This window comes from Amblyomma americanum, chromosome 1 (genome assembly GCF_052857255.1).
Source record: "Amblyomma americanum isolate KBUSLIRL-KWMA chromosome 1, ASM5285725v1, whole genome shotgun sequence".
Taxonomy (NCBI): domain Eukaryota; kingdom Metazoa; phylum Arthropoda; class Arachnida; order Ixodida; family Ixodidae; genus Amblyomma; species Amblyomma americanum.
Window position 1 is genome coordinate 6,817,427 of NC_135497.1, and position 16,493 is coordinate 6,833,919.

The window sequence follows — 16,493 nt, forward strand, 5'->3', positions numbered from 1 at the left end:
TTACCTAGACTAATTAGATCTCTTCCCTTCCCACTTTTAATTCTTCGCTGCCTATCATAAACCACTAGTCGCTTCAAACACTGTTGGACGTTGCTTAAGTTCTGTGCATAAAGATTTTAGACCCACCGTTCTGCTTTGCCTGTCGAGGTCATCGATCATGCTTTGCAGTTTGTTCCAAGTTCATTTTTCGAAAGGGCTAAAACAACACGGACAAAGAAGGAACGGACATGGACAAACGCTGGTCAATGTCTGTTCCTTCTTTGTCCATGTTGTTTTAGCGCTTTCGAAAAATGACAAACGTGCACCAACTAGCCTGATCCGCCACTCTTTTGGAGTTCCGAGTTCTTTAGCAAGGCAACGTCTTCACCAAATTGCATTAAATCTTATCGCCAGTTCTTCTCATTTGAGGTCTGTGAGTACTTTCTGTAAACACGCAGTGAATAGTACTCTAGAGATTGCGTCTCACTACCTGACACCCTCTCTTATTAGAATTTTATTACTTTGTATATCATAGTTAGATGCGCCTAATTATGCTTCGCTAGGGCCTTTCACGTACTTTCATTACAAAATGTAATGTACCTTCTCTGAGGCACTGCTTGGGCTCGATGTCACCGTGGAATCAGATGGGGAACGATGTCTGGTCGTGTATGTAGATGTCCCTGATGTGATTACGGAGCGAAAGCCATTTGGGCAGAATAAGTTGTGCTTTGCTTCGCTGGATGCTGCCGCCCAGTACAGATGGTTCCGCACAGACTTAATCCAGTGTGCAAGTTCCTTGCCGTTATTTTGTTTTTCAGCTATGTGCAGCTTCTTGGTGATACCCAAAATGCATATTAGAAATAAACAGAACGAATGTAATATATTCCATACATACGCTGAAAATAACATTTTATCAGCCACCGTAAAGCAGCAGCTGCTGGATACCAATTGTCATGTGCCACACGTCGAACTCATGGGTGATTGCAGCTTTGTTGTTACAAAGAAAGCACTTGGTCAGTGTACGACGGCTGATTACCAGCACTACTACCTTGATGTTCTCACTCTCTAGAAAAGTAAGGCCTTGTTTCGGGCCTTCTAACTCCATGCGACAGCTGCCGCCAGCATCATCGGACTGTGGAGTGATATTGGCAAAGGATATTGAGTTTGATGCGCTGAGTGTCTACCAATTAAAAAAAAAAGACTGCATGTATTGATGTCTCTCCTTCCCAGCTGCAACTATTTTTACGAAAATATTTTTTTGTATTTCTAACAATGGTAGTGCTGTGCTGACGCTTCATATACCAGCATGGGGATTCAAGGGTAAATCCATGATGATTCCCGCGCTGTAGAAAGAAGCCATGACAATAAAGTGTTGTGTTACAGTTCATTTGGCAGAATTAGTGAGCTATAGAAATTTACAGAACGTTGTTGCAGCTCTTGCAGCAGACTTTTCTGCTCTTCTTTCCAAACCTGAACAAAAACAGTGCGCATTGAACCGTAACCATGCAAAAAAAGCTGGAAACTTCTTCACAATGTCTCCTTACCCTGTCAATTTCAGGCCACAGATATGAACGCTGGATTGCAAATAATGTCCTCTTGCTCACAACTGGTGCACCAATTGTAGCCAGCATTCTTAGTGTAGCTGTTGGGGGCTTCCAGAGAAGGTAACTGCTGTGCAAAGCTGCAGGTTGAGCATTGGCTGCTGTTCTATGACGTCCTGATTGCACCAGTAAACGAAATGGCCAGATGCACACTGCCCATAAACTTCTAAAATTGTTCACACTCGAATCTGACTGTACAAGGTGCGAGGCACTCTGTGCACAGCTGTAAAAGTTTCCAAAGGAACTTATCCTGCACAACAAAAATTTTGTTGCCGGGTTCACCTGTGGAGTTTCCAGCACATCGCTGCCTGGAAGCGAATGGGCAAATTTTCAATCGCACCGGACGGCCGAAACACGCTGCCTTACATGAAAACTTGAGGAGATAATGTTTATGGCACCAGAGTAAAAGTAGGGCAAACAGGTTTTTATCATACTGTTAATAAATCACATACTTCTGTTCAAATTCTTCACATGGGCTGTAGTACTCATCATCGTAGCTCTCATCTCCACCTTCGTCTTCTGTGCTGTCATCATTTTCTGCAATCTGAAAGACGGGGAAATTTTTAAAAGGCATAGAAACAAAACAAATGCTCGGCTGCGGAAGGCAAAACAGGTTTATTTATGCAACTACTTTGAAGTTGGTAGTGCCCCCAAATCTGAACATATATGGAAAAAAGTTAATGTGCTGCTAAATAGAGCTCCTGTGAAGGAAAATATTAATGAAATCATATTGAACAATAAAGTCATTAAGGAAGCTATGCTAGCAGAGGAATTTAATACCTTTTTTGCGAACTTGGTCACCAGCACACATTCCTCGGAGGCAACAAATGGAATGATTAGAAATCCACAGTCTTTACATTGACCCTACAAGCGAGACTGAGGTCTGTGCCGTGTACCATTCACTGAAAAACAGCTTTGCTTGTGATATTGATAATATCCAAATGAGACCGGTAAAATATGCACTAGACCTCATTTTGTCGCCGCTCACATACTTGTACAATATTTCCCTCTCAACAGGCACTTTCCCGAGGGAGATGCAAATCGCTAAGGTAGTCGCTATATTTAAAAAAGGGGACAAAAATAATTTGTCAAACTATCGGCCAATTTCCATCTTGCCAGTTTTATCGAAAGGGCTCGAAAAACTCATTCACACACGAATTACCAAGTTTGCAACTAAACATAATTTAATTAATCCCACTCAGTTTGGCTTTAGAAAAGGAAGGTCCACAGAATATCCTCTTTTGGCTCAAAAACAAATAATTTTGAAAGCAATCGAAAAAATATGCAATTGCAGGTGTCTATATAGACTTCTCGAAGGCATTCGATAGCATAAACCATGTTACTTTGTTAAAAAAACTGAAAGTATATGGAAAACGTGGAATACCTCTCGAACTCTTAAAGTCTTACCTCGGAAACAGGATGCGGTGCGTTTCCATGCAGGAAATTTTATCCACTTGCCAACCAATAAAAGCAGGTGTCCCCCAAGGGAGCATACTTGGCCCCCTATTATTTAATTTGTACATAAATGATATTACGAGTATTAGTTGCAACGCAGAATACGTAACATATGCAGACGACACGACAATATTTTTTCGCAGTCGTTCCTATCATTCTCTTCAATCGGAAATAAACAACACTCTTGAAAATCTGGCCACCTGGAGCGCAATAAATTCTTTACAGATTAATGTTAATAAAACAAAGGCAATTATTTTCACTACCAGACAAGCAGCCAGCGCTCCAGAGATGACGTTCACCTTAGGCGATGCATGCAGATATAGAAATCGTAGATTCTGTCAAATGCCTTGGTGTCCACTTTCACAAAAATATGTCCTGGGACACGCACGTTGACCACGTGACCACACAGATAGCAAAAGCTGCTGGGGTCATAACTAAATATAAATCGTACTTACCGACGACTGTTAAATTACACATTTACAATTCACTTTTCCTTTCACATGTTAACTACTGTCTCTTAGTGTGGGGCAAAACAACAAATGGTAATTTAAATCGCATACATGGCCTACAGAAAAGAGCGATCCGCAGCATAGCAAATGTTCATTATCGTGAACACACGCCCAAACTTTTCATTAAATTTGACATTCTTTCCATCCGTCACATGTACTCATTCTACCTTGCAAAACGATATAAGTATGACTCGCACGAAATTCTCCGTACACTTGCAAACTTGACTCTCAAACAGGACACTACAATACACGCACTAAACTACATTGGAAAATTCCTTCTCACGTTTAAAACTTTCTGAACAAATGCTCCGTCATGCCCTACCGACCCTACTAGACCACCTTCATTCTCAGGGAATAAACATAAGCACCATTAACAACAATATACTTAGGTCCTTCTTTGTAACGCGAGAGTGAGCGTGTATGAAATTGTTTCATGTATTTAGAAATTCTCTTTCCATTGTAAAATTGGTGTGCTACCATGGCTGGTTTGTATATAATGACTTTTATTTGTGGCTCGAGAATGAGTGTATATTATTTTGTATTGCATATTATACGTACTGACTGTTACACTTTCTAATGTATAAAGATGTATATTTCTAAATCTTCCACTTATATGTCTTGTAAATAGGGGGCTCGAAGCTCCTCAAGTGGAAACTTCCACTTTTTCTTCGAGCCCTCCTCGTCCTCCGTTAATCTTTTTCCGAGGAAGAAATGAAACAATGATTGATTGATTGATTGATTGATTTTCGATGACATCTCTTTGGATTGGTATGGTCGGTTGTGTAGCTGCATCTATCATGGGTCTTCCGACCTGAATGCCTAAAAGTCATGTGATATGTGCCGCTGCAGTTAGTAGCTGTTACACTGGACTCAACATAGAATATGCGGAAATTTTAGTACAACGGAAAACCTCTATAGCGCTTTGCCCCCTCCCCCGTCATTATTGCACAAATGCATGCATCAAAAATGTACGCTGAATGTAGAGGCACATACCGATAGATACAGTGTGCGGTTCTGTCTGAGTGGCGTGATGCCATGCTTTTTTTCACACATGCCTGTACAGCTGTGCTTTGTGTCGCTGGCCTCACCGTTGCTTGGACAGACTTGTCTCTTCATTCACAAGACTCTGTCAGTTTGACCTCCGGCGGCACATCATGTGCTGCATCTACAATAAGGAGCAGGTTATCATCTAATGTGCAAGGGGTCAAAGCCTTGCATTACTCTACATGCTGGAGATTGGTCATTACCAGTGAGAGCGAGGATACTTAGTAATTTTGCCACACCGAAGTTTTCATGTGTCACTGCACAGATATCGGCTGCAGCTTCTATTGTGACATCTGCAACACAGACTGAGACATGATTAGATGCACAGGATAGGCATGCACAACTAAATGTTCAGACTGCATGTAGCGTCATTACCTGTTGAGTTAACAGGGGCACTGCCCAATTTTGGATCAAGTGTTTCCACGCTTAATCCTTCTCCAAGCAGTTCTGCAAGGACCTGAAAGGATAAAAACCGTACTGAATTACTGAATTGCCTTTTACTCAAAATTTCTCAATGAAAGCCAGAACACCGCGAATGTGATGTCGTTCTCGGCTTTTAGGTGATCATCGAAATGTATGTTTACCTCGTAAGAATAGCATTACGCCCGCCGACTTATCGCATTTGCATAACCACCGGAATTGGACAAATTTAAAAAAAGTGTGAAGCTATCGGTTAGGGGCATAAGGGAGTAGCGAGGCGCTAGTGCGCATGCGCAGCACCGTTACCGGAGAGGCGTTATTGTCCTGCTGCTGCGCTGGGGCTCCCCGCTATTCCCTTATGACCCAAGCCGATAGCTTCACCCTATTCTAAATGTCTCTATTAGCTCCTAGTCCATTCTCCGTCCCGCCGCTGCCAGAATAGCAGTCCGACGCCGCGCACCTGTGTTTCAAAGCCAAGCTGCAGCTCGCCCAGGCTTCTGTCGAGTATTTTCGTTTCACAGTGAAGCAGCAGCGGGTGGAAAATCACGACGCCACATGTGAAGAGCTTCGACGCGTCGAACTCAACCTCGCTCAGCGCGCACCAAGACCTGGCAAACCTGGCCGCGCCAGCTCCGCGAGCATGTCAGGCACAGCAGTGGGCTTTTTTAATTCCCCGTCCCGTCTGCACGCCAAGAATCAGTGTTTCGATGATGAGTTAAGTGATGTTTAGAACAGGGGTCTCTATAGCGAGAAAAGGAAACCCGCTAGTACAGCCGCGCGGCGCAGCTGTGCCCGTATACCATCGCGGGATCGCTCTCCGCGTGGGCTAATCACGGTCAACGCTTCATGCAAATCTCCACACATAAATGAGACCGGCATTGCGGCAGAGTAATGAATTTAAAATCGGAAGTACAAGCACTCACCTCATGTTTCCTTCTTTTAGCAAATGCACTTCTTGGCGTTGGTGGCATGCTTCCTTTGTGCAAAAATATCGAGGGAACCGCGTCATGGCTCAACCGTGCCCCTTTGAGAGAAACCTCTAGCGATCGCATTAGGGACAAGCTCTGCACGTAGTTGGTATTTTTTTCAGGACAATTGTGTCTCGGAACCTGGGCGTGCAGTTACGGCAATGGCGACAATGTTTCGCCAGTTCACCACCCCCCGCCGATGATTCAACGGCTGCGCGGTGCTCCTAAAGTCTAACATTCAGGCAACGTCCAGTTTGCCCTATGTAACAATTACCACATGTGAGGGGTATTCGGTACACCACCCCTGTTTTGCTGGGGACGAACATGTCTACGTGCTTAGTGCGGCACCCGTTCTTTTTTCCATTTCCATGCACCATATTGCACGTGCCTGAAAGCTTCTTGGGCGCCGTTTTTTGAAGCCTACAGCATTACAAAAGAAAATGACCGTTGCATAAGCACCACTTCCGTATCCTTATCCAAGAAGGAATTCAACTATCTTGATGCTAACTTGTGCCACGAACCTGCATGCCAGTGTCACGTGATGGTGTCTGCTGTCTATCAGGTGTATATGTGTGGTTTTCCTTGTAGCAAACCTCAGTTGAAGTTCCGCGCTGTTGTCTTGTGCATTCTTCTCTTCGACCCTCGTCGTTTTGCGCGGTTGCAATGTGCACTCTCCTGTTAACCATCAACTAGCCCGCCTTTACCTTTTAAATGTCCTCTGCGGTTGTTCTTTTAATTGGCGCTTCTTCGCTTAGACGAAGCGACAGGAGTGTGCGCTCTGCTGTGCAAAATGTCCTTCAAGAAACGCAACGACTCCCATTCTAATTTCTTTTTCCGGCTCTCAGTCAGTGCGACATTGAAACATTACAGGCACAATGCACTATTATGCACATTAAGCCGGTGTCCCGTCTTCGATCTCCTAGTAAACAGGACCTCTGTGCTTGCATCTTTCAATCTATCAGCCTACATACTATTACTCCCTTTTCTTGTCAAAACGTTCCTGTATACAGCAATTAACCGCCTGTGTCTTGGCCACTCCCCCGCAGTGGGTATGTGCCAGAATTGTTTGACAACAACAAGAACAACAACAAAAACGGGCAGAGAACACTTAATTACGTTACATGTTGGGAATGTGCATGCTACCAAAAAAGTTTGAAGTATGCTCGGCTTGCTTTTCCTATTCCTTCACAACCGCCCGCCGCATAAACTGAGCCTGTGCAGCCTCCGATACTCCTCTGTGGTCGCCTTCTCCGCTTGCGCAGATTTTCCACTACGGTGGATACACTCGGAACCAAGCGCACCTTCCAACTGGCGTCGAGCCCGCCACCGCGCCCGGCAATGTCACGTGGCCTTGTACTCTTGCCCACTGCCTTTCCATCACTGAGGAACGTTCTTTGTACTTTGTTAAAGGGAGGCCTTGCGTCTCTTATGAGAAATAGAAAATTTTCAAAATAAAATAGACAGCAGCGTCCGTAGCTGGAAACTGTTCTGCAAAGAGAACCGAAGGTGGCTAAAGACCCAACAAGCTAAGGCGGCGTACCCTTATGGCGAAACTTATGTCCTTCCCCCCCCCCCCCCCCCCCCCCCGAACATTGTTTTTCTCCAGTGGGGCTTCTTATGCTCTGGCATCAAAAATGCCAGTGCGCCCCTCCATACTTCTAGGGTATGAGAAAATGTTTGCTTTAGACAAGGCATTACGCCAAACCATTAACCTCTCGTTCAGCGGAGAAGCCGCCGTACGGCGGAGAAGCCGTAGTTGGCGCGGCGTGCTGTGAAAACCACGATTGATCAAGCGGGTCACGACATCATACGTTACGCTGTCGAATGCAAATTGTTGAAGCATGAATAAATTGTGGTTATGAGGACGTAGCATGACTGAAATATCATTATTACATTTGGGGGTGTAAATTAAATTAATTAGGCCTGAATGAAATGTAGGGCAATTTCTGGAGAATCGAGCCCACGACCATTCGGTTGCGGGTCAGACAAGCTGCCCCTCAGAAGAGCAAGGTTTCAGGGTAGTGGGCAATGCATTGTACTTAGAAACAGCGCGATGAAACGCGGACAACACGAAGAAACAACACACACGAGCGGCATTGCCCCTGCGGCATTGATGCATTTTTCAAACATGGTATTTATTACAGTGAGGCAATGTTCTATGTAGTACATGAACTTGAACAAAACCACAAAAAAAAATTGCAAATCAACGCAATGCATAATACGAGACGCATAAATAACTCAGCACGAGAAAAGACGCGATAAATGGCACATCACTACTACATTCATCACTACCGACCTAAGCAACGACGCACTAGAATGAGGGCAACGAAGAGCACATTCGTTCAACTTGATTGAAAGGAGTCCTTGTGTGTCTTGTGGCGTACTACGCGGTAATGTATGCCCACTGATGTGTGCTAATCCGTGTGTCAAATGAAACTATAGGTACTAATTAAGAAAGTTGCAAATAACCATTAATACTGTCGCGTCATGAATTTAAGGCGTAGTTTAAGTCTCCCCTTGAGTTCCTAGCATTTTTATCTAATGTATGCTTTTTGTTTGGAATATCTAATTCTCAATCACTTCAATCCCCTCCCATTCTTGGGTAGATGGCTGAGCTTCCATTCTTACCTGCTACAAGGTTTGCCTTTCTTGCTTAGCAAAAGCTCCGGCTTAGGATGCCTGACCTGGTCTTAAATACAAAAATAATTCTTGACCGTTCTTTTAGCACCACACTCCCTTTTTTTCTTGGTTATATGGACATAAATAACTACCCTAAGAAGAACAATTAATCATGCATGTATTTTTACATTCAGACTGTATAGACCTGCGTTTGTTTTATCGTAGTTTCAGAAAATGCCAATAATTGCACATGTGCTGCTGACTCTCTCGTGATGACCGCTCACCTTGTGATTGACGCTGTTTTTTGTAAGCGGTACCCTTGCGCAATAAAAATCCACCACCACCCACATCGTCGTCATCATCATTGAAGCGAAGGTTCATCAAGTTAAAGCGCTTTATTACGTAGAATATACAATCCAGTAGGCAACATAAAAAATGAAAACAGTGAAGGAAACGCAAACACCACGTAAAGTCCGGAGCTATAGGCGACGCCAAATTCCAGTTAGTTCAGAACTTCTTGTTGGGCTAGTTGGCGCATTGCTTTGAAGAACCACGTTGCACATTCAAAAGAGACAAACACAGGAAAAGACCAAGAAGACGGAAAGAGCGCAAACTATCAACTGAGCTTATTTGTGTCAAGGTGCCTTATATATGCAGAATCCCAGCGAAAGAACAAGGGGAATCAGAGAGGGGGAGGGTGTATAGTCAGTCATCTCCTAATCAACAACATGTTCGCAGAAAATTCTTCTCCTTCTTGTACAATTTCACAGAAGTGTCGCTTATACATTTATCGCCGTTTTCTTTTATGTGGTAGGCCTCCAAAAGCTCACGCGCTGTTTTGTTTTTACTCTTTCCTGGAATTTTTATCTTCTTAAGCAGAGGCTCGCATCCACTGCAGGCAAGGCAATAAACGGGCAGATTCGCTCCTTCTTTATTTCGAATTGATCGGGCATGTTCCCCTGCGCGTTAATTCCCGCAACGGCCTGTTTGCCCCACGTAGGTGCCTTCACACTTGAGCGGGATTTCATAAACCACGCCCGTGGCACATTTGAGAAACGTTTCAGCATGTTTTATGCCGCATCCAGTGCCTCTAGCTCCTTGGTTACTGATTCTCGGGCACAAGCCTGCGAGTTTCTGTGGGGCAGAAAATACGACAGGGATACCAAGCCTCTTGGCCACTTTTTTTTACATTGTGCGCCACTTTGTGTAGATATGGCACCACCACGATCTTCTTTTTTGGCAGCGTCTCATTCGCGCTACATTGATCTCTTCTTTTTATCTTCCTAAGAAGATTCTCGGCCACAGCTGTTATGACGTCGCAGGGGAAGCCGGCTGAAAGCAGCCTTTCAATTTGGTTATTAAAGCTGATATGCATTGCATGCGGGCATGACTTGGTAAGAGCAGATTCCAGCCACGAGCTTGCAATTGCTCTCTTGACTATCTTCGAGTGCGCGGAATCATATTGACACCGCCCATTCATCGTCGTCGTTCTACTAGAACCACGAGAGCGCGGAATGCGCGCGCGAGCTGGCCTTAGAAAAAGAAGCCGAAGTGTCTGGCTGCGAATGCTCCGCTCTTGGGACTGCTACTGACGTCCGCTACAGTCACCTACTTTGACGTATCCAACCGAGCTGTACCACCCGTGACATCTGGTGGAGGGCGCTGGGTAACGCATTCCATGCCTCGGACTCCCCCAGCAAGCAGGGATTCAAGTCCTCGAGGGTCATCTGCCATCGAGGTGACGCCTGTACACCACGGCAGCCGCCGGCTCCAAGGCCTTCAACCCGAGTTTGGGCTTCTGGAGTCTCGCTCAACCCAAGCGGTTTGTTCAGCGCCATCGTCGACGACCGTCCAGCCCGAAATAGGCATGCAGACGACGATTGGTTCACCTTCTGTTGTGCTGCAGCGGCCTCGGGAGCCACCGATCTTCCAAGGTTCTCCAGGCGAAGACCCGGAAGACTGGCTGGAGAAATTTGAACGCGTGGCCCGGTACAACAGATGGGCGGAAGACTCCAAGCTTCAACACGTGTTCTTTTCGATGGAGGGCGCAGCTCGTACGTGGTTCGAGAACCGGGAGTCGTCCATAACGACGTGGAACGTATTTAAAGACCAGTTCCTGGAGGATTTCACCACGGTGATTCGAAGAGAACGGGCCGATCTGCTCCTTCAGTCCCGAACCCAGCTACCAAATGAAAGCATACTGGTATCCTTCGAAGAGATGGCAAAGTTATTTCGTCGAGCTGACCCGGACATGACAGAGCAGAAGAAACTCCGGTACCTTATGCGAGGTGTCAAGGAGCAAATCTTTGCCGGACTGGTTCGCGATCCACCGAGCACGGTCGCAGAGTTTCTGTCGGAGGCAACCACCATGGAAAAGACACTCGATATGCGGTTGCGGCAATACGAGCGTCAACCTTTGGCCATGACTGCGGCAACCACGGACATCAGTAACACCCACATGCTTCGCGAAACCGTACGAGCTATCGTTCGCGAGGAGCTCCAGAAGCTGTTCCCGGCTACGCCGCCCTCGCCAACGGTTACTGCTCTATACCAGGTTATTCGGGAAGAGGTGCAACAGGCGCTTACAACACCAGCTCCCTTTCAGCCGTCCACAGCCCCACCGCAAATGACATACGCCGCTGTTGCTCGTCGCGCACAACCGCCGCCGACTCGTCTTCAGGAGACCCCGGCCTCTTTTCGGCCGCCACCACCTGCTCGTCCTGCTCCATCGTATCCCCGTAAAAGTTACATCTGGCGCACTCCCAACTACCGTCCTCTCTGCTATCACTGCGGTGAGCCGGGCCACCTGTACCGCAACTGCAGGTATCGTCAGATGGGCCTGCCGGGGTTCCCTGCAGATGCACCACGTCCGCAGCCTGGGCAGCGACCCAGAGAAATCAACGATTATCTGGCCGAATCTGCCGGTGGGACCCGCAGGTCGCCATCCCCACGTCGTCGGTCTTAAGGTGACTTTCCTCGGGGAAGGTCGCCAAGCCCCCGCCAGGAAAACTAAAAGCAGCAACCTTTGAGGGGGAGGTTGCTCACCGACGAAATGTAACAGACCCTCCTACGCCGCAACTAGGTGGCCACCCGATGCCACGACCGAATGCCGTCCAACACCGTGAAACGCCGACTCGACGGGAATGCCACCTGACGTATCGAAATGAACCCGCGCCGCACCGCAGCCGTGACCGAACACCGCGTCGTACCGCTCACACGCCGTTTACGACAGCAAACCTGAGCATTTCCCTCGACAGAACAGACGTCACTGCACTCGTCGACACAGGGGCGGATTACTCTATCCTCAGTGGAAATTTCGCCGCCACTCTGAAAAAGGTCACCACTCCGTGGATGGGCCCACAGATTCGTACAGCCGGGGGTCACTTAGTTACACCGACCGGGACTTGCACATCAAGAGTAGCAGTTCAAGGCGCAACCTACCTGGCAACGTTCGTTATACTCGAACATTGTTCACGTGACGTCATTCTCGGGATGGATTTCTTGACCGAGAATGGAGCGGTCATCGACCTCCAGTCAAAGGCCGTGTGTTTCTCCACAGAGAACGCAATACACAGAGATCCAGACCATCCGACCGCACTTTGCATCCTTGATGACCACGTCACCATCCCACCTCGTTCGAGTATTATGGTTTCTGTCGGCGCCAAGACTGTGCGGAATTTCGAAGGCGTCGCGGAAGGCAACCAGATCTTGCTTTTTGCCAGGAGCCTTGCTGTCGCCAGAGGAGTCGTTAATCTCGTCGACGGAGAAACAGAAGGGCTGATAACCAATTTCGGTGGTGCACACCAACATCTGAACGTGGGAACCGTTGTGGCTCACGTTGATGCCATCGCCCATGTCAGCAGCACACCCAGTATTTCCACAATGTCGTCGCAAGAGCAGAGCCCAGTCACTGGTTTCACGTTCGACGTCAATCCAGCACTCTCCCCGACGCAGCAACAACAAGTTAAAGATCTTCTTCTGCGCTACGGCGACATCTTCTCGGTATCATCGTGTGTTGGACGAACTCACCTAGCGAAGCATCGCATTATTACGGACGATAACGTGCACCCTCTCCGACAGTCCCCCTACCGAGTGTCTCCCGCTGAACGCGACGCTATTGGCCGCCAAGTCAAGGAAATGCTCCGCGACGACGTAATTCGTCCTTCCCGGAGTCCCTGGGCAGCGCCAGTCGTCCTTGTGTAGAAGAAAGACGGAACATTGCGGCTCTGTGTAGACTACCGTCGCTTAAACAAAATCACCAAAAAGGATGTCTATCCTCTCCCCCGGATCGACGACGCTCTGGATCGCCTTTGTAGCGCTAAATACTTTTCTTCGATGGACCTCAAGTCAGGTTACTGGCAAATTGAGGTCGATGAGCGGGACCGTGAAAAAACAGCTTTTATTACTCCAGATGGCCTGTATGAATTTACGGCCATGCCCTTTGGACTGTGCTCTGCACCGGCAACTTTCCAACGCCTCATGGATACCGTCCTTGCCGATTTAAAATGGCAGACGTGTCTCGTCTATTTTGACGATGTTGTCGTCTTCGCCCCGACTTTCCAGGAGCATCTTCACCGCCTCGAATTGGTCCTACAAGCAATAAGGTCTTCTGGACTCACGCTCAAAAATGAGAAATGCCACTTTGCGTATACAGAGCTGAAGTTCTTAGGGCACGTTGTGAATCAAGCCGGTGTTCAGCCTGATCCTGAAAAAACAACAGCTATTGGCCATTTTCCGCCGCCGCAAGACCTGAAAGCTGTCCGCCGTTTTCTTGGATTGTGCGCGTATTTCCGTCGCTTCGTGAAAGATTTTGCTCGCATTGCCGAGCCGCTGACGCGCCTCACAAGGTCGGACACACCTTTCACATGGGAAGCAGCGCAAGAAAATGCATTCCGCAGCCTTCAAAGCCTCCTGCAGGCGCCTCCCGTTCTGGCTCACTTCGACGTAAACGCCGACACGGAGCTCCATACTGATGCCAGCAACATCGGCTTAGGTGCTGTCCTGGTCCAGATCCAAGCAGGTCAAGAACGGCTCATCGCTTACGCAAGTCGATGTTTGTCACCAGCCGAATCAAACTATTCCGCTACCGAGAAAGAATGCCTTGCCATTGTATGGGCCACTTCGAAATTCCGACCGTACCTTTACGGCAAAAATTTTAAGGTGGTGACCGATCATCATACCTTATGCTGGCTCGCAAGCCTTAAAGACCCGCCCGCTCGCCTCGTCCGATGGAGTCTGCGGCTCCAGGAATACGACATGACTGTCGTGTACAAATCCGGGCGCAAGCACTCTGACGCCGATTGTCTGTCCCGCGCCCCAGTAGATCCTTCTACCGACGCCTATAATGATGACATCATCTTACTGACTGCTCTCAGCGCCTCCTGCCTCGCTGACCAACAATGCGCCGACCTCGAACTTCGAGACGTAATGGATTTTCTCAACGGCAGCAACACGACCGCCCCACGCGCTTTCAGGCGCGTGTTGCCATCCTTATGCATCCGCAATGGTCTTCTGGTCAAGAAAATTTCGCTCCAAACAATACGCAATACCTAATCGTCGTACCGCCTAGCCTGCGCAATGAAATCCTCCAAGCCTCCCATGACGAACCCACTTCTGGACATTTGGGCATAGCCCGTACGCTAGCCCGAATCCAAGAGAATTACTACTGGCCTCGTCTCCGTGCTGATGTCACTCACTACGTCAGAACGTGCCGAGCCTGTCAGCGTCGCAAGGTACCGTCAACCAAACAAGCTGGGTTCTTGATGCCCATTAGACCACCCACAAGCCCCTTCCAACGAATAGGAATGGACATGCTGGGTCCGTTCCCACGTTCGAACTCTGGCAACAAATGGATAATTGTCGCGACGGACTACCTTACCCGCTATGCAGAAACGTCAGCTCTACCCAGCGGCACCGCTTTAGAAGTCGCTAAGTTCTTCGTGCATCAGATCGTACTCCGCCATGGGGCACCTGAAGTGCTGATCACTGACAGAGGCCCTGCGTTCATGGCTGAGCTGCTGCAGGAGATCTTGGTTTACAGTCATACCGACCACCGCCGAACAACGTCGTACCACCCTCAAACGAACGGGTTGACTGAAAGACTGAACCGAACCCTTTCTGACATGATTTCCATGTACGTCGATATTGAACACAAAAAGTGGGACGAAGTGCTTCCTTATGTCACCTTCGCCTACAATACGGCCATGCAAGAAACAACGCAGATGTCCCCATTCTAACTCGTCTACGGCCGTGCAGTGACGACGATGCTCGACGCAATGTTACCACATCTGGACGACTCTAGCCTTCACACTGATACCTACACGTTCCTGGAACGCGCCGAAGCTGCTCGCCAACTGGCCAAAGTTCGAATTCAGGACCAACAACTTCGAGATGCAGATCGCTACAATCGGCGCCGTCACGACGTCCATTATGCGCCTGGCGACCGTGTGTGGGTGTGGTTCCCCATTCGGCGACGAGGACTGAGCGAAAAACTCCTCGATCGCTACTTCGGACCATACCGCGTGGTCAGGTCATTGGGCGACCTCAACTACGAGGTCATTCCCGATGGATTTCAGAAGTCCCGACGCTCCCCGTGCCCTGAAGTGGTTCACGTGGTCCGCCTGAAGCCTTATCACGATCGGTAGCCTCGCCCACTAACCCCGTTCAGTCCTTCCGACCTCTCCACTCACTCCCAGCATCGGGACGATGCTTCTTTTTGCCGGGGAGTAATGACACCGCCCATTCATCGTCGTCGTTCTACAAGAACCACGAGAGCGCGGAATGCGCGCGCGAGCTGGCCTTAGAAAAAGAAGCCGAAGTGTCTGGCTGCGAATGCTCCGCTTTTGGGACTGCTACTGACGTCCGCTGCAGTCACCTACTTTGACGTATCCAACCGAGCTCGTGGCGCGTAGTGCCAGCAGGCATGTTGTAAGCCGACGTTAAGGTTAATATCTAAAAACTGCAACGACCCATTAGAAGGAAGTTCATGCGTAAAAGGTCAAGCCTCGCCCATTCTGTCTAAAGAAAGCTAAAATTCTACTCACTCAATCAGTGTGGTTCAATGTTTTTTGTTTGGATCAAACAATCAAAAAATCGTCAACATATCTAAAACACTTCAGTACCCCCAGATTAGCAAACTCGTCCTTTAGGGGGCGGTCAATAGCGGCTAAAGATATGTTACTAAGAACAGGGGCGACGCAAGAAGCAATACAAATTCCTTGTCGTTGAAGCTAAAAGTTGTCTTTAAAACATATGAAGGTGGCTTTCAAATAAAATTCGAGAAAAGAAATGAAGACATCTGCTGATACCCCAGCTGAGTTTTGAAAGCCTATTATCCCACTTCTTTCAATGCAATCTCGGACAGCTAAAAACAACCCTTGATGCGGCAATGAATAAAACAAATCCTCAGCATCTACAGAAAAGGCGTAGCTGATATGGTCATTGGAACTGAAGAAGGCTACTACATAAGTCGAATTCTTAGTATAAAAAGGGTCTTCAACTTGTAAAGAATTGAGGTGCGAAAGTAAATACTGGCTTATCAGAAATTGCCATGAACCCTTCTCACAAAAGATTGTTCTAAACGGCATTGAGTCCTTCTGCGTTTTTGCAGCGAAGAATACAGACAGTGCTTTCGTTTTACATGCACATATTGACCTAGCAAGCCTGGACAGTCCAAGGTAACTGCTGTTACGGTTGACATATCTGACCCCAGGTGCAGAAATTAATTTCACCCGAGCGTCTCTCACCATGCTTCGTCGAAATGAGGCGTGACTTCTCCGGCTAGAGTTGGCGTCTGACACCACATGCAGAAAGGAATTTCACCCGACCTTCTCTCACCATGCTTCATCGCAATGAGGCGTGACTTCTCCGGCTAGAGTTGGTGTCTGACACCACGTGCA